The sequence below is a fragment of the Acromyrmex echinatior genome, chromosome 3 (assembly GCF_024713525.1).
Source record: "Acromyrmex echinatior isolate Ae372 chromosome 3, ASM2471352v2, whole genome shotgun sequence".
Classification (NCBI taxonomy): domain Eukaryota; kingdom Metazoa; phylum Arthropoda; class Insecta; order Hymenoptera; family Formicidae; genus Acromyrmex; species Acromyrmex echinatior.
This window is the reverse complement of record NC_141854.1, coordinates 12,194,003-12,213,719: the sequence shown is the minus strand read 5'-3', so window position 1 is coordinate 12,213,719 and position 19,717 is coordinate 12,194,003. Positions and strand designations below refer to the sequence as shown.

The 19,717-nt window shown below is 34.2% G+C and overlaps 2 long non-coding RNA genes across 2 annotated transcripts in view; both read right to left on the bottom strand.

The window, feature by feature from the left end:
* The window catches only part of LOC147910252 (uncharacterized), a 322,413-nt gene that overhangs the window by 99,779 nt on the left and 202,917 nt on the right, over nucleotides 1–19,717 (bottom strand). The window lies entirely within an intron of this gene.
* On the bottom strand, nucleotides 3,734–19,617 carry LOC147910255 (uncharacterized). The gene is made up of 2 exons (XR_015544514.1): nucleotides 18,426–19,617; nucleotides 3,734–16,941 (listed from the first exon to the last, which is right to left on the bottom strand). It is a non-coding gene; the product is annotated as an uncharacterized LOC147910255 (long non-coding RNA).

The window sequence follows — 19,717 nt, the reverse complement described above, 5'->3', positions numbered from 1 at the left end:
TTTTTTGGTGCAAGTTCCTCGGTAATATTCGCTTAATTTATATAAAATATTCACTCTTACAAAAAATACAATATACATTGTCAAAAATAATATCAATATAATAATGAATTAGTTATATTTCCAGATATTTTTGACTCATTGGTTATAAAATTTAACAGATGTTAGATAATAAAAGCTTATGAATAGCTCCTTTGTGATAATTCTATTAAGTTTCTTCTCTTATTTATAACATTAATAATAATTACCAATGAAATTCAGACGGATAAGAGAAAGATTTCAATTTTCGACCAAAATGAATCTTAATGCTCAATAATATTCATATGCAAATTTATAAATACATTTTTCAGTTTTATTAATAGCAATTTAATTTTTTTATAACTTTTAATTATAACTTTTAAATATAACTTTTTTAACTCTTGATTATAGCGAGGTTATTAAATAACAATCAAGTAAGATATTAGCATGAAAATAGCTAGTTAAAATTTTCAACACCACCAGCAACAAAAAACAATTAACTAACTCGTGCATATAATATAAAAAGTTACAAGTCGTTCTTGAAAACTTTTAAATTTTTTAAAAAGAAGGATAATGATCTAAAAATGTAACACTTCTCAATATTTTTACATTTTTTTAACTTTGGATATAACATTTGATATAAAAAAATTTCGACATATTTCATCACTTGGAAGATTTCGCACGTTCCTACCCGGCGGTGTCGAATCGCTCGCGGCATCGCGTACGATCGCGAACGATGGATAACGTAATTACTCATGCAAGCGATCTGACGATGATGCGCACGTTTTGTTCGTACATCCGATTAAGAAGTCACTGCGAGCCCTGACCGCGGGCAACACATTCCGCATTCTAACAAGTCGAAGGCAGAAAAAGAGCCACGGGTGAAAAGATAGGGAGACTCTGTAGAAAAGTCCAACTTCTATAAGCCGTAAGAAAGTCAGCTTCGAGAAGTCGAGGTCGCCCGTTTGTTAGAGACGGTCCCTTGCTAGCTCGAAGAAATTAACTTTCATACTCTCTCGATGCGAATCGCGAATGAGAGAGAAACGCGACTCTATTCGACTTGATAAATATGACACTAATGACTATTATTGCTTCAGGATCGCAATTCTCGTATGGTGTATGGATGTCGCGTTCATAAACCGCGACACGGTTTACGTAACATCACACTGCATTGCTTGAGCGAACGATAAGCTCGATATATACAAAGAGACATCGCTTAATAAGTAGCAAAAGCGTATCTTTATGCGCTTCACGTTCTCCACGAGCGCCGCCCTATCTGCACACGCAATTTAGATTCAAAAGCGGCGAAACCTTCCCCGGGCGAATTGCAACATCGAGAATGCCGTAGGCCGGTATTTATAGTCTCCTCCTTCTTCCCTACTTACATCCCCAAGAATCATCATTTATTTCATTGTCGCCAACAATGGATGGCTATCTCTTCTTTCTTCAGCAATTTGCACTGCATCATGAAAGTTACATGCGCATTTGATGCTATCTCAAGTAAATAAATTCTGAGAGAATTTTCACTATATTTCTCTTTCTTGTTGCAATAACACGAACTATCGAATACCTAACCCACCATTGAGTTAGAGTTTACAAGCACAGTCAATTTTTTGATTGTGAGTTCTGATAGGTAAATTTAAATCTGAAAAAAAATGTAAAATACAATGTAATTTCTATGATAGTAAACATTCTTTGTTACAGCCTTAACAAGAGAATGTAAGAATTTTTTTACATTTCTCAAATTTTTATATAATCCGGGACAATATAAAAATCTGTACTGAAGTTCGAAGACAAGATTGTGTGTGCAGTGAAGGGTGAAAATTTCACATTGCTAATGGATGGTTAAATATATCTGAGTTTATAATATTATTACTAGAAATGCGTTTGAGGAAACGCTATTAACGCTGTTTGTGTCATTCTATTTTTATCGTTAATTAGATATAAGAATAAAATGACATAAATAGTACTAATAACATCTTCTCAAATGAACCTTGGAAATTGAATCTTTTTCATCGCGAAAACGTATGAATGAAGGAAATCATAACACTTGCGTGAACATTACGTATAGACAGTATAACGCAAACGCCAATAATCGGTCAAGCAGGATGTAAATTTGAAACGTCGGCCGACTGGTTGTGTCTCGAAGCCGACTGGTTGGACAGCGCGAAGTATTTGAAAGGGTGAAAGAAGATTAAGTGCCACGTAGGACGAACAATGTGACGCGCGTCGTGAAGCCGCGACTTTATCCCGCCCTGTTGTCACCAATGCGTCTCTGTTTGCAGCTGAATAAATCGATCGTGAGCAAGACAATGCTGAAAATAGTCTCCTTTGGTAACGTTATGGAAATATCTGTTTGTGTAAAGCCATTGCAGCTCGCAAACTTGAAATATGCAAACTATGCCGTTATAAAAAAAAATGAAAAAATTAGCACGATGTATTTTGTCTTAATCGAATATTATTATTAATTTATTATTTTTGTATATATTCAATGAATGTAATATTATCAAAATCAGTGTCATCCCGATAAAAAATTTGTCAAATAAGAATATCTGTAAATATATAAACATATATAATTACATATAATATATTAATATATATATTTTTTATATAAAACAATTTTCTATTGGAGTTAAATGGGAAACACAATTATCGCATCAAAATTGAGTGTTAAATTAAAATTTAATGCGCAAAACTATTAGCGTTTTCTATTGGGAAAACTAATGCAACTGAATGCAAATTTATATATCTCCAGCATTAATAAATAATTTAATCAATAAGATTATAAGGTTATCGATAATAAAGAATATATAATTAAAAGTTAAATTATTTATTAACACTGAAAATATAAATTGATTTGCATTTAATAGAATTCAGTGTGCACTGATTTTTCCAGATTGGAAAACGCTATTATTCTTAGGCTCAGCCACGTTAGAAATTATACATCGCGAATGCAATCCGAGCTTTGATGAACGACGGTCTTTTGCACGCTGTGAGTTACAAATATACGTCATTATCATGATACTTGGTTGAGAAAATACCTAGGAAGCGCATTTGATTTCCGACTTAAGACGCGCGATATCAAGCCGTGTGAGATTCAGAGGAGACGAACATTTGTCGCGATGCACTCGGAACAGGCAGTCTCGGCGTTGACTAACGGTACTTCTCCCACGTCCGATTAATACAGGTAATTTAATACGAGAACTCTGACCGAGGCATTCAACGAGCATCCCCGTGTTTCAGTGGATGACGGATCGCGCGAGTCAGCGTGCACGGAGCGTGCAACGTTATTACTTACGCGTAGAACACGAAATGCAAATTCTCAATGCCTGTCGGGGATCGAGAGACTCGATGGGACGCATACAGTAACGAGTTGCGAAAACTCCAAGCAACTCGATGCAACTCGCTCGCCATCTCCACGCGTTTTTACGCACGAAATTTTACAAAATTATCACATCCTGCCGTCGACGGACCAGGAAGCGTAGGATTCTTTAATATCCAAGCAGGAATCTATAAATCGACAGTTCGAAAAATTCGATAGTAAAATTAATAACGATATTAAATCTCCCCAAGGTGTCGAGACATAAAATTTACTTTGTGGATTTCTTACCCTCGTCAATTTTTATAGCGAAACTAATATTATAGAATTTAATGCGCCTATCTCGGATCAGGGACAGTCAGATTTAAGGAAGAAGAAAATAATTTCAATCTTAACAGATTTGTTTTTTTGCTCTCAAAATTTTTTGTTTATACTTTTTGTTTGACTAAAATTTAAGTAATGCTCTGTTGTACGGCAATGATAAACTAATCCTATATATTCAGGAAAATTTCAATTTTAATTTTAAATGTAGTCGAATAATTCTTCATGATATTTATGATCTACATTGAGAAAGATTTCTGATTAAAAATGGACGAGTCAGAAGATTCTAATTATATCAATCAGCTTTCTAATTATTTCAACTAGCATTATGATAGGTTTAACAAGAAAATTCTAATTTGTCCAGTTCAATCAAAATTTCAATTAATGCAACCAGAGTTCTTTTTCTAGTGTATCATCAATTTTCTTTCACTGAATTATCCATATAATGATCCTTATTTATAAAACAGAAGAAACAGCGTATCTATCTAAATTATTTATTACAAGCTCTGACTTTTTTAATCAAGAAAGATATAAATCTGAAACTCAGATCTTAATAGATCTTTTTAATCTTAATTAATTCTCTTGATCAACTAAAACGATAAAATCTGTTTAATCCTATGTCTGGCCAATAAAATCTAAAAATACAAGTATATACCGTTTAATTACGGAACGTGACAAATAATGTACTTATTTCAAATTGTTATGAGCTGAAAAGACTTCCTTTTTGCATTCTTGATATAAACCGTGCCTTGATTGATCAAACGGGACTAACTTTCGCTGTAAATGTTCTTTTCTGCGCGGACTTTCACTATCGTTGGCTCGTCCTTAAAACGCGCATGCTGGCTGTCAGGTATAAACACCGCTACTCGGCCATCCGCGCGGCTCATCGGCCAATTTATACGAACGAGATTAATTTCAAGAGCTCGTTTCTGAGAGATGCAGGCGCGGCGAGAAGTAAAATTTAATTACGCGGCGCAGGCGAGTATCAGACATGCGGGGCTCGAGAAAGGAAATGGTGTGTAATAATTTTACATACAGGATGTTCCAATAATATTATCATATTCTTTACCTTTAAAATCCTAAAATTTATATTTAGATGTAAATATGTGAGTAACTTTTCATTGATAAACATAAGATGTGTAATAAATAAGATTCATAAATATTTATAACACATAATAAGATAAAATTTTCACATTCAAATCGTCGAAATATATTCATTTTTTAATATAAATATATATCCATTTTCTTCTTTCAGAAATATAATTCTTTTTAACCTTCTGAAACTTTTATATTGTATCTGCATTTTATAAAAATATTTTATGTTACATGCGAAAATGCAAGTTATTTTACAGCTGCATAACAGACCTTTGTGGAGGCCAACCGTACTGCTTCATAAATGCGCAATAACTTCGCATGTAGGAATGTACGAAAACTTCAATATTTTCAGAAAAAGAATTTCTATTTCGTAACGCTTTTTTAAAAAAAAAAAAAAGATTGTCACAAATTTATTTAATATCTCTATAACTCTAATTTTTCTGGAAAAAAATCAAAGTTATAGAAATATTAAATAAATCTGCATTTATAATATTGAAGATACTTCATTAAGGAGCAATAGAAGAATTGTCAAAAATTTTTATTTATGTAAAAATGTAGTAAAATTTATCATATCAAAATATTTACATTTCCCCTCTCGAATATCAAGTATATTAATTGACAAATAATTGCAATATTGAATCAGGATTGATATTGTAATTGTTTCTCATTGTTCCTATCAAAAAATAATTAAATATGTTAGTATAATGAGATATTTGACTCAAACAACAAGCACTTAAAATGATCGTGATATTATTTTCGCGGAGCGAGTTACCGATCAATCGATCTTTCGTTAAACCCGGGTAGTTGGATGGCCATCGATTATACTTCGTCTTCGTGAGAAACTATAAAAGAAGATAATTTAGCGAAAGTTGCGCAGAGTAGAATGTTTTCCTAGGTAGATACATGCCGCTAGATTATCCTGGTCGTGGCGGCTATAAGAGAATGAAGAAGGTGCGCTCGCTTACTTTCTCCCTTCTTCTCTCTCGCGGATGGTAGTCGCGGACCTACACCGACGAGATAAGGCATCCATAATTGACCATAACTCAAGGAAATGAAGCGGCGAACGGTACCGTGCATCTATATTCCGCCTATGCTCCGACGTTGGGCGAGTTAACCTTCGACCCCAGAGTGGCATCGACGCCGCCGCCGCCGTCGCCGTTGCAGGATGCATCTCCAGTCAATAATCCGCTCCTTCTTTACGCGCGATACACTTCTTTTCTTAGTAGAATTTCTAGTAAACGAAATTGTGACTCGAATCCCTCAAAGTATCAGTGAACAGTATTCATAACGGAGTATTATTGGAATAATTAACACTCATAAAAATATGAGTGTGAATTTAACATCATGAATGTCAAATATAATTTTCATCGTGTTAATATTATTTATGTAAATATCAACAAAATGGATTTAACATCGTGGGTTTTAAACCATGCACATTGCAATCAAATTCATAATGTCAAATTATATCCGATTGGAGTTATTTTTAATCATTTCTACAGATCGCCACAGCTTCTACTTAATATGTTGTTAATTTCACTAAAAGAATGGAATAAATTATTTAACTCAAGAAAATGTATTAAATTTGACTTAAATTTAGTTTATTATTTATTAAGTGCATGTTAACATGGATACTACTTTGAAACACAAAAATAGATTTGCATTTTGATGTACATGGAAGTTAAAAATAACAAACTATTATTTAACTCAAGGGGTTACCATTACTCCTTTGATATCTAAATGTAGTGTTAAATTTATATCATGATAATATGAATCAACAGATATTAGTAAAAAATATATAAACATCGTATAGTGTTAGATCTGCACTCATATTTTTTAGAGTGTATTAATATTTTGAATATACAGTAATTATTACAAACTCTAACAGCATCATGTATTGTAAACTTATATGAAAGTTTATGGAAAGGAATATAGTGGAATTTACACTGAAACTCCCGCTGTGTGACAATCGCTTAGAAATGACTCCACGCAATACGTAGCTGTTAACGAGCTCTCGTAATGCATATCTTACCAATATCGGCGCAAGACAAAGCTGTCGACGATCATTTCTGCACTCACAATACATTCGTTAACGTCACACGGCGTTTCTTCGACGACACGATGCGTCGCATCGTTAATGTTGGCTTTCCTGATCTTTTTTCGCTGAATCTCGGAGCAATGTAAAAATACGCATTCAACTAAACGCAGACTAATCATCACAAATGCAGTACTGAAGTCTTTCAAAATGCATATTATTTTGTGGAGAATAGTTCGCGATAAAGTCGCTAACGAAGATTTGCATATTCCCGCGAGAAGTTACGATCTCTCACTGTATTTTACTTCTATCATTTTCTACTTATCGCAATAAAATATGCGAAAGTATGTACTAACCTTTGAATACGCAATCGTAGCGCCAAGCAATTCCCTCTGTAAAATTGTAAATTATATGATAAGAGACGAACTAATCTTTAACTAAAAGAAATAGTGAATAAAATATTTTAGAATAAATTGAAGGTTAATTAAACTCGTTCGGATATTTTTAAGTTTAATATCAAGATTTTGTTTTTTTAAGTAATTAATTAATAAAATTAATTAATTGGATTAATTAGAATTTATGCACGAGAAAGATCTCTAGTCAAAAATGAATGAACCAGAAAATTTTTATTCATCCATTTTCAATCAAAAAATCAATTAATATAATCATTTAATATAAGACATTTTTCTCAATCTGAACATTTTTTAATAAAACTTATAAACGCTAATTAATTATTAAATTTCCATTATTTATGCTAAATATATTATTTTAGACATAAAATATTTCGCGAGAAATGTGTAACTTGCAACTTTAATACGTCGCATGTTGCACTTTATAACAATACGATTTTACGGAATAAATTAATATTGCACTCATTCTTACGAGAATGAGAATTAAAACCGGTGTTGCAATCAAATTTCAAGCCGATAACAAGAATGTATATATAGTATGGCCAAGAACACGCAAATGCTTAGAAGAAAGATAATGAGAAAAAAGATTATTACTACGCACAGTGTACAACATGAATACAGAAATTAATTTCTCTGCACGTTTCTCGAAATACCCAATATATCAAACGTTATCTTGGAATGGCGCAATGAAAGAAAACAGCGAACGCGTTCAACGAGAACGCGTTTTCAAAGTCTTTTCCAGGATACCCTGTAGCGATCGAAGAGAGGCGTCATTCGGCGCTGCGAAATTAATGTACATGAAAGGCACGGTATAATTTCGCCAAGGGAAACACAGGGGGGGAAGGAAAGGTCATGAAGCTTCCGCAGAGAAGCCGGCTTTGGAGCAGGGGGATGCCCCCGAATGAGTTCGGGGGATGATTAATGTCGCTCCCAAGCAGCCACGGCGCGATGCACAGCGTTCCGAAATTGCATAATGCACACGCCCTAGCGCAGATATTTCCGATTACAAATTGAAACGTCCGTGCGACAGGCATCTTTAAGTAGGTCCCGCCGCGGGGGCGCGACGAAGACCCCGGGCGAATCGAGTTCGCCGATTTATCAGCCGCCACCGATTCAACGGGGGCAAAACCGGTTTTCGCACGAAATACGAATCCGGGGCACGAAATACGCGCGTAAGAAATAGATCTACCGTATTTTTGCATCGAGATAACGCGCGCCGCGGCGCCTTCGGTGATTTCCTTTAGCACGCCCGACGATAAATTCGTTCGCAAGCGATATCCGCTTAGCATGCGATTATCATCGCCCTTTATATGCGTTGGTATTGTGAGTACGTGGTATTACGAATTATACAAGGTGTAGGAAAAGTCGACAATAAATGTTAACAAGTTTCGAATTAGTTTTCCAAGGAAGAGTTTCTTCCAAGACTCTTCCAACTTGAATTTATTCGTTCGAATTAATCACGAATTTATTTGTGTGCGCACAACTCGCTAAAATATTGATATAAATATCTTACTTTCAACATTGCAGACTTTTGAGAATAACGAGTAAATAATTATACTTGCACAATTGGATGTTGTGGAATAATACAAATGCTGCAAATGAGAAAATTCTTATTTGTTTCTGTTCATCAGTTTTGCGGTTTAAAGAAGTAAAAATAAATTAATTATAACAAAAATTTTAATAAAAGATTATATAAAGATTAGAGAATTTTCTAATTTTCCTATAAAAATTTTCTGAAAATTTCAAAGCTAATAAGCATCCTGATTGTAATATACAGCATATAGAAGTAAAAATATGAGGGCACTTCCATTATGTAATAGGATTGATCAAGCTTATTAAAAATTTAATCAATCTAGACGTTTTATAGAGGTACTTTGAAATATTCTCGGTTAAATAGATCTCGTATAGATATATAGTCCGCCTCATCGCTTTTATACGCGTAATACGTGACAGAAGATACAACCATGTCTTTTGATTTTCAAAGGGATCAACTTATCCCATTGAGAGACACAGATAAAAAAGAACTCATGTTCTCAATTTTAGAGCACTGCGTTAAGTGTGCTTTTATGTTATAAGAACAATCTCTCTTCGTTTAATCTTAAAGTAGAAGATATTGCGCATGGAACACTGAAAAGTCCCCAACGTTAAATTGAAAAAGACTTGCAATTTATCTTCTTTATAGCATTACTGCTCTATGAAAGATTCTGCGGTAAAGAAAAAGACTCGGTGCAGTAAGATTGCAGAAATAAATTATGAGATTCATATAAATTGAAGTTATGCCATGCGATGGCCATTTCCTTTTACTGTGTATTTCTTAAATCTTATATAAAAGGTCGTAAAACTGTATAAAGAAAATAAAAAATAAGGAACTTATTAAAACAATAGATCTTCAATTTATGTTATTTTAAGAAATATCTATGTCTCTACGAGTATATGTTAAAGAGAAAATATGTTAGAAGTTTTTTTAAATTATAAGTATATTTCATAGATATAAAATTTCAAAAATAGAAACTGCAAAAAGTTTATTGCACATATATACTATTTAATATTTTCGAAATAAAAATAACATAATTGCAACATTTATTCGATATGCAACACAAACAAGAAAATTAATTGAACAAGAAAATACACTGTTCTGGAACGTGAAAAATTCGAACGGGTGAATCGATGTTGCGTGTCGAATTATCAGGATAGACTAAAATATAGTCAAAGTACCTGCGATCAATTCTCTTTTTAATGACTACCCTCGACAACGCCATCATTACCGTCATGAATCGATGTGCCAATTAACTCTTTAGCGATCGTACATGGTCCTCACAGCAGCGCTAGCACGCTTGATAGCGCATGCACGGTTAACGGTACCGAGTAGAGTACAGGATGACCAAATTAGGATTCTTGCTTGCGTAGGTGGCAGAGAAACAAGCATATGCGTATTCAGATCTCGAGATCTCTCTCTCTCTCTCTCCTTTTTTGCAATTTTACGACTCACCGAGATCATGCATTCGACTCCAGAAATCGGGTCTCTTTTTTCACGAATCGCGACGGCCGCGAATTCGATGCAACCGATTCTCTCATGTCAAGTGCATTCCATACTAATTGCGAAACGCAACCGCGATACTGGAGAGCAAATTTACATAGCGGTCCTATGACGAGGCGGATCGCGCTTCAGCCCGCAGGGATCTCTGAGTTCTCTAGAAATCTCTAAGAGCTCAAGCTGACGATCCAACGATATTCTTGACTCTTTGCTTTCCCGTGGGAAACTTTCTTGGATCTTGCCTGTGGTTCGTTTCAATGCCCGCGAGGTCGGAAACTCGTGTTAACAGCGTCTTTCCCGTATATTGCATAGCATCATTTGACGGAATTCTAATTAATCCTTTTGCGTTTAGTGGATTACTCAACTTTAAAGGTATTACTCATTTTTTTTCTCTTGTCTTTATATAAGTTCAAATAAATAATACCTAAATACTGAAGAATGTATGATGTAACAAGATAAACTATATTAATGTTGGTACTTTGTGTTAATAACACTTTGCGTAATTTTACTAAAAAGGAAGAGCAGAAATAGCAGAAATAATTTGATTCTATGCTTTAAGTAATAGCGTTTTCGTCGAGAATAAGTTTAAATCGCTTTAGGAACGATTAAATTCAATTTTCGTGAATTCATGTTCGACTGAAAATGTTTTGTGTCTGAGTATAACCCGAGGCAAGATTATATGATGTCATTAATCGCTCTCTATAAATGATTCAGACTCGCTTTAGTCGAGAACACTGTAAGTTAAATGAGAAAAGTTAGATGAAACCGTACCGTGTCTTTGCACCGATGTGTACACGTTTCAAAAAATGAGATATACGAACATTTTTTAACCAGATTATCAAATGTTACGTGTATAACTATAAAAATCACGAAAGCAATTAATTTATTAAAATTCTGTGAAATATAAAAATAATAAAGGAGCAATTGTGTATATATATATGTGCAATTAACATACCTATGATTACATTAACTACTTATATGGTAATATGTAATATGTTCAAATCTTGGATATTTAACATATATATAATATATTTATGCCCGATAATACCTATAAAATTTTATATATAAAATTTTATCAAATAAATTTACTTGATCTATTATAATTTACGCTATTCATCATAAGTATTATGGTCAACATTATTCTCTCCTACTTGATCTATTCTTTCTCATACAAAAATCATCGTTGATTATTTGTGACATATACAATAAACATTTTACAATATATATATATAAAATAAATTATAACACATAACATTAAATTTTCATCATAATCTTTGCATTATAAAATCTGATGGTATAAATCACATTAGTTACGCATAGATGCTTCGGAAATGAATAACGAAACGTTTCATCATAGGCACCGCCATAAACTGCCGAAACAGGGTCAAATAAATAAATCGAGGCGATAGTTTAGGCGGGAATGATCACGCCTCCATCGAGCCATTACTTATGATTTCAGTATTGTGGTCTGCCTCGTTGTGACGCCTTTATTCAGAGACGAATGTGCTATTTCGATCGTCTTAAGGCAGCCTCACACTATGCTATGTAATTCAGCAAATACATCAGTATCTATATTTGTATTACATTCCAAGTAATAACGCACTTTAAAACATATTTTGAAACACTCTCTCATGTCTTATCAGAATCTTATTTTAAAAAATAATTTAAATAATACTGACATTAATCTCTAAGGATTTTCCGTTATATTCATATGAATTGGATCTTTTACAAAACTAGTGCATATTGAAGTGTAACAAATATAAAAATTAATAAATATATTTTTGTCAAGATATGATATATCTTCTATATTTGTTTTTCCAATCATTACATAAATCAGTCATAAATGAATTTATAACTAGCAAACTTATTTCAAAGACAACAAAATAATAGCACAATAATATTTTGTTCGAATAAAAGTTATAAATTAAATATCACAGTGCAATTATAACCATGTCGTAAATGAGTTTGTTATAAACGGAAGTACGTGTAAGTACTTTCAGCAAGCTATCACATAAAACAATTAAACCATATCTTCCTTTCATTCGTGTTGCGACGTACAAACGGAAACGAACTAATGACGAACATTCGCGTGCATCTCTCTCGCACACTTCGCCGAAGGTACAATTCAGTGTGGTACCGCCTTTATACTTAAACTTTGCCCCCTCGTAGCGAGTCGAATCGTGTAGAGAGTTAATTCCGAGGTACAAAATTACGACGGTTTTATTGCATTGGAACAAGCACAGGATTGGGCGCAAAGAAAGGAGGATACCAAGGCAATCCAGACTCCTATTTCTCATTATTTGCGTATTAGTTCGATATTAGTATCGATGGATCAATCGTGTCATGCAGAATATGTACGTTGTACTTCGTAACTTATTTTTCAATTAATGACATGCCATTGGGTAATCGCGAAATAAAATGCCAGCGAAATGCCTACGGGCTTACGTTCAAGCTACATCATCTGGCACCAGTCCCGCTTCCACCAACTCTGCCGCTCTTCTCGCAAATTTCCGCGGATAGCATATCCCCCTTTAGTAATAATATACAATTAAACGAAATTAGGTACCGTGTTACAATAACTTTGCCTTTTCATTAAAGAGTACCGCCAGGAAAAGAATAACAAAGGTAAGAGATATCCACGTTAAAAATGATTTCTACTCTAACAACAGCTACGCGCGCGCTACGAGAATCCTTACTATTAAGCGTTTTACTTCGAAATTCACAATCTCCGTCGTCTTCGATCTATGCTATTTCGCCGACCCCGAGGACAGAAACTGTAATCGAAACGCGCTTCCTCCAACTCGATTATTGTCCGTGAATTATAATGTTTACTTTCTCGATCTCATTGCGATAAATTCGAAGTTAAACTTCCTCAGCACGGAGAGAAAAATATCGGCGCGGTGGACCTCCCAGCAGCGTGTAAATCGGTGATTAATAACGTCTACTTGTCCAAAGAGCTCTTACTGCTCGCTTATCGAATGTCGCAATGGAACTCTCTCTTTTTCCTTCTCTTGATTTAAAAAGACCAGAATTGACCAGAGATCAAAATGCAAATGTGATATAACGCAGATAAACAAGTACACGACGCGAGCAAATGATGATTTCGTGGATGCGGGCGTCATCCAGTAGGATTACATTGAGCGCATCCCGTCCACCACATCTACCGCGATTATGCCTGGATAATCAGGTATCTCGCTCCTACCTTGTCCTCATTCTCATTCTACCTCTTCTGAAGCCTGAATCGTCGTCGTCCTCGTTCTCGTCGTCGCCGTTGTCGTTGTCTCCTTCTCCTCCTCCTCCTGCTCCTCCTCCTCTTCCTGTTTGAGAAGGTAACCTCGAAGGTAGGAGGATTAAAGTGTCCTTGCCCCTCCAGGCAACCTCTCGCGAAAGAATCTCTTTCTCGAGGACGACCAAGAGAAGAAGAGCGGCAAGAAGGTCGGAGCGTGTCGCCGAGCGATTCGGTGCGATAACGTCGTTCCGGTTCTCGAAACTGACGTGTGTGAAAGAACATGTTTGTCAGCCGACAATAAAATATTGGTGGGCGCCTCTTGGTAGTTCGATATGGACTCGTGCGCGTGAGCCTTCCTAGAAAATTGGATGCAAGGTTTTGCGCCTGATCGCGAAGCGCGGATTGTCGTGGAATCGCGCGCTTCGCGTTACTGGTGCGATTGATTTTCACTTCCGAAATGAACTTGAAAGATTCTTATCTTGCACGCATCTTGGATGATTTTTATGAATTATAATCCGGATTCAAAATGCGCTTATTACAGTATTAGCACACATTTAGCATATAATTCACAATTTATATGTATTTACTGTATGTATATGTACATAATAATATTTTTATATATAATATATTTATACCTATGTTACTTTGATACTTTTAAAGTTGCATTCTAATATTTAATATGCATTCAATTGAATTGAATATAAATGCTCACTTTTATTTCTAAAATTCTTGCAGTATATAAAATTTCAGAAATAAAAGTGGCATCTATCGATAAAAGCATTCTGGATCTATATGTTCAGATTGAATGTACACCGGATATTAGAATGTAAAAAGTATAAATGTAAATGGATTTTAACTCTGTGAAGCACCTGATATAAAAAATGATATATATAAAAGATTAGTCGCATTCAGATAAACAAAAAATTAAATAAATCATTCTTTTAATGAATTATATAAAAATAACTGATATAAAAATATTAGGTGTTGGAATTAATTCGTAGCGTTTTACAAGTGATGGGAAGTACTTTCATTAATGTATTTTTTAATGCTCATGTGAAATAAATAACATTCTTTCATTAAAAACGCTACGAATTAATTCCAACACCTAATATATAAAAATATATATATATATTACACATATAATATATTAAAAATTATTGTTTTCTGTTCGATTCTTAATAGTTTTTTATCATATTTTATAAAATTGCATCCCTTAACACAAAGATCACGACAACGAGTATGTCATCGCGATCTTGAAGCTTATAATAGCTCAACCTTATTCTTATGCGTCGCGTGATTTGTATCAACAGGAAGTGGAAGTAATTAACCAATTAACATGAACTGGGTATCTTGCTTGGCGATTGTTGTCAGTTATAAAATTATAAAGGCGGCTAAATAATGTCAGACGGCTTGCTTGATACTATCACTGAATTGGCGATGTAATAATAATTATACCACGTCATATGTGTCGGCGCGTTTATCTTTCAAGTCGGTCACTATTCCAGCCTATGTAATTTGGCGTCGCATAGTTTCGGATAAACTACAAAATATACAACACACATATGATAAAAAACGAACATCGCATCATCAATTTGCATTTAATTGGATAGAAACGTTCATTCACCTCATAAATTGAGGACGAACCTTCTAACATGTAATTTTCGACTAAATCTTATACAAACATATCAATTATTCTTGCTTAAAGACGTACTGTAATCGACTCGTAACACATCGTGAAGATATAATTCAATGTGTCAATGTATTATACAATTGATTCATAAGAAATAAATGTGATTATCTGCCGACGTAAATAAAAGTAAACAATTGCTTTATTAATACTGAAATAGATTTCATGTAACGCGAAAGTGTACTATAATAGTTCACGAATAAAATGTACGACTAAAAGTAAACAGTAAAAATAAACACAGTAAATGTCTGTATTCGCATAGAGTTCTGCCACGAATACGGAAATACCGAAAAGAAAAATATAACCTGGCACTACGAACTGAAATAGTACACGTTTAAAATGAAAGCGTTAAACGCTTTCGTTTTTTTTTTCTTTACTTCATTATTTTTGTTAGCTTCTCCACGAATAAGCGGAATTTAAGCTTGCGAGAATGAAAAATGGCAAACCATGAATACGTAAAATAAATAGAAATGTAAAGAATATCGAATGCACTTGACATTAAAAAATAGTTAAATGTAATTATAATTTACAATCTAAATTCCTACAGAAAATTCTCTGCACGTAAGACTTATTACTTATTTTATCAAAAGTTAAACGGAGAACCTATTTTTGTGTTATTTTTTTAGAAATAATTTCCGGCAAATTATTTATAATTATGAGTAATGCAATTAATAACGACTTTTATCATCGTGTCACAAAATAGCTTGCGTTTAGTACGCGTTTTACATTCGCATAATGATAGATCATCACCAGGCGGCTGGTAAATAACAGAGACAGTTGCCTGTGCCGTTAAGCATCACTAAAACGAGCAAAATCGTAGTAAATACAGGATAGTCGCATGAAGGAAAAACTTATTTGAGAGCCACGCGGCGCACAAGGATTTCTTGTCCGCAATCTCGGACAAGATGTTAACTGTTCTTCAACAAAGTGAGCATGTCATAGGGAACGCAAACAACGATCTATCGATCTAGTTGCGGAGACAATATTTTTAACGATTTCCGGAACAAGAGAATAGTAGTATAAATCAAATGAAATAATTAATGAATCATCCGTCAGTTTTCTTCTTCGTTACTTAACCCTAATTGTTACCAAAAGTGCTGATTAAACAAGGGTCGTTTATATAACTTTTAATTTTCGTGCCAACAAATCCATGATATTTCCATATTAATGAGACTCGCGTTACAAAAAGTCAAGAACATAAAACAAGAAATAACATATTTTGTAAAAAATAAACAAAATAATGGCAAAATTAGAAAATTTCTGTAAACAAATATATACGCATATTTTTAAAACTTCTATAATGTTTCTCTTCCAAATTATTTTAAAAAATCCAAAATTAAATACAAAAATATATCAATGATTGTAATTAATTTAATAATTTGTAATCATTTCTGATGCCAACTATATATTTTTTATAGAATTATAAACTTAATTATTATTACATTAACGTTACAGCATTAATAACTATAAAAATAGAGTTCCTAACCATAATTACTTTACCATGCAATTACAGTCACAAATATCAAACACTCTTCTCTTAATATGCTTAATTTATCACAACAATGTTAATTAAAATCAAGATAAATTTAAATAAAACATTTCTGAAACAAATATAAATGTAAACAGATAGAAATTTCGACATCCCAATTAATCTGAATTAATGCTGCTTTCGCCCTCTTATTTAACATATAAATAGATACTTACAGTAGAAGATCTGGATATAATAAGAGAGATTTATTATTACTTCAACCTCCAGATAGCGAGCGTTATTTCTATGTCTTCATAAATGAATTTACACTCTGTAATAGTAGGAAAGTTAATCATTCACAGATATATAATGTCGCAATTATATTAGCTTGTACATGAGTTAATTTTTTACCAGATAGAGATATCTGGACAGCAAGAACGTGGAAAAGAATTCAAATCGAGCTTCCCATGAAACTATCAAATATAACTCGCATAATAATTTTGCTGAACCAGCGCACTACGATACCAATGAAATATTGCGAACTCGACAGCCATTATCATAATTAATGGCTAAGCGTTTAATTGACTTCTACTTGACAATTAACGCTTTCTTCCGCTACTTTATTGTGTAATAATCGCACAGTCGGTCAAAGCCGTACTCGCTAATTTAAAGAGTACCGCTATACACTGCCATTCTCTAATATAAATAGAGATATTATGAGCACAACTGATAACTCATCTCGTTTAAGGTTTCAGATTTATGTCCGGAAAACGCGCGAGCGAAAGCCGCCGTCGCCAATGATTATAATAAATGTCCTGTGGCAAATAGTTACCAACGGGTAGCTAATCGAAACATATGGTCTTCTAATCTCATGAGCGTTAATTGCACATTGGCGAATAACAGTAAAATCTCAACCGTATAATTATGAGGCTGTTTTCACGCGTTTCGTTAAAGTCTCTCAGGCTAAAGGCCCATAACGGTTTCGTTCGCTTTACATAAAGTAAGTTGCCGTTTACCCGGTCCGTAAGACGATTAATACGCACGACTGACCGACAGCGCCGCTAATCTTATTTCTCTTACATAATAATTTGCGAGAATTTGTTACGTATAAGTAGTATTACAAATCGCTGACATGTCGACGGTGTTGTATCAATTACTTGTGACATAAATCGCGCTAGCATGCGAGCTAGTAAAATTATATCTAACTGTGCGGTACTTTCCCTGTAACCGCATACGATGTGAACCGATATTATCATCATTATTATCTTATTCGATCCGTAAATAATATTTTCCACCAATATTTTTTAATTCGCAAGCGCATCATTGTAAATTATGTAACCCATAACACCAAATGACATATTACACATATTACATTTCTAAAATATTGTGCACATAATTTTTATTTAATGTACACTTTCATTTCTGTTTTTTTATTATTAATCCCAGAAATTTACAAAATATACTGCCAAATTAAAAAAAGCTCGTAAAATTTTCATACGTCCAATATTACAAACAGAAAATCGTTTAAATTAAATGATGTTTGTTTTATTTTATTCATATATAACAATGATTATAAAAACAGATATAATGAACCAAATTTTAGGATATATAATTGGTCTTAAGAACTTAACTGAATGTTATGAAATGAATTTAAATACTGAATAACAATAATGTTTATTCTTACATTAAATATCTTACGAAAATATGATGATAATTTCAATCTCATGGTAAAAGGTATGTTTCGGAAGATTTCATAAGAAAGAAAAAAATCGACCGGACACGATCTCACGCTTAATTAACAGTTATCATACGTACGAGATGCGTATTTCCTCTTTCGTATACTTTCAATTGGAGAATACGTTCCGCATTCTCCATTTCAAGATAATCAATAGCCTTACTTGAACGTTAATAGACAGCGGAGAGAATTCCTCTTATATACAATCTTCGTGTTAATTCAGCCGTAACTTACAATTAATATCAATCGTATAAAAAGATGTATAAAACTGTCAATATATATTACATAATATAAAAATCTCGATAACATGTCTCGAACATCTCAAACACACTTTGTACAACATTTAAAATGTTTTAGTCGACGAACTCAAGGAGAGATTCTCAAAAATAAAAAAAGTAAATTCATATAGATTTAGAATTGTTTCATTTAAGAAATATAATAGCATTATATGTTGTTTGCAATTTTTATCCAACATTAAAATTAAAAACACACAAGAAATAATATTTAGACAAAGCTACTTTTCATAATATCTATTCAAAAATAGATAAAAGATATAAACAGTTTATTATACCTACGATTTATCGCGCAATGAAAGATGGAACAAATAAAATAATCCCTTAAACCCCGCATTGAAAATGTAATAGCCATTGCGATAGGTTTTCATCGGTAATACCATAAAGGGACATGGAGTTGGATAGCAATTTTAATGGCCGCGTTTCGCGGTCGTTACAGACGACGCTGAGATAAAAATTAGGATTTTACGACACGTATGCGCATTCGTGCAGACGAGACGGCAGATGTTCAATTTGCAACTTCGCCACCGAGACGCATGCGATCCGCATGTGCGAGAGACGATAGAATCTCCATCGCTCCGGGCAATTCGTGTGTGCGCTCGCGTAGCGGGGCTCGTAAATGCATGCGTATAATCCGCGGCAGGACGGCGGGATCCGGCGAGTGCGTGCTGCACATACGCACGCGCTGCACACGGGCTCGTAATTCGTACGAGCGGACGCGCGTAAGTGCGTAAATGCATGCGTGTCCGTACTCGCCCCCGAAGCGGAACGAGTCGTCCGCGACTCACGAACCCGCAGACTTATCTTCAACAAGGAGAGAGAGAGAAAGCGCGATTTACGAGTCCGCCGATGGCCTTCGATTGCGATTCCGGAGATTTGTCGGAGATACCCCAGCTCGTAGCCATCTATTTGCATCGCGCGTCGCGTCATGCCGCGCGACTCCTCGCCGCACGCGTTCACAAATGGAGCGCGCCGTGATAGCCGTGATAGCCGTGATATGGATAAAAAGAAACACGCCCCATTTATCAAGCCATTATAAATCTATAATTGTAATTTATATGTTCGTTATTATCTCTTAG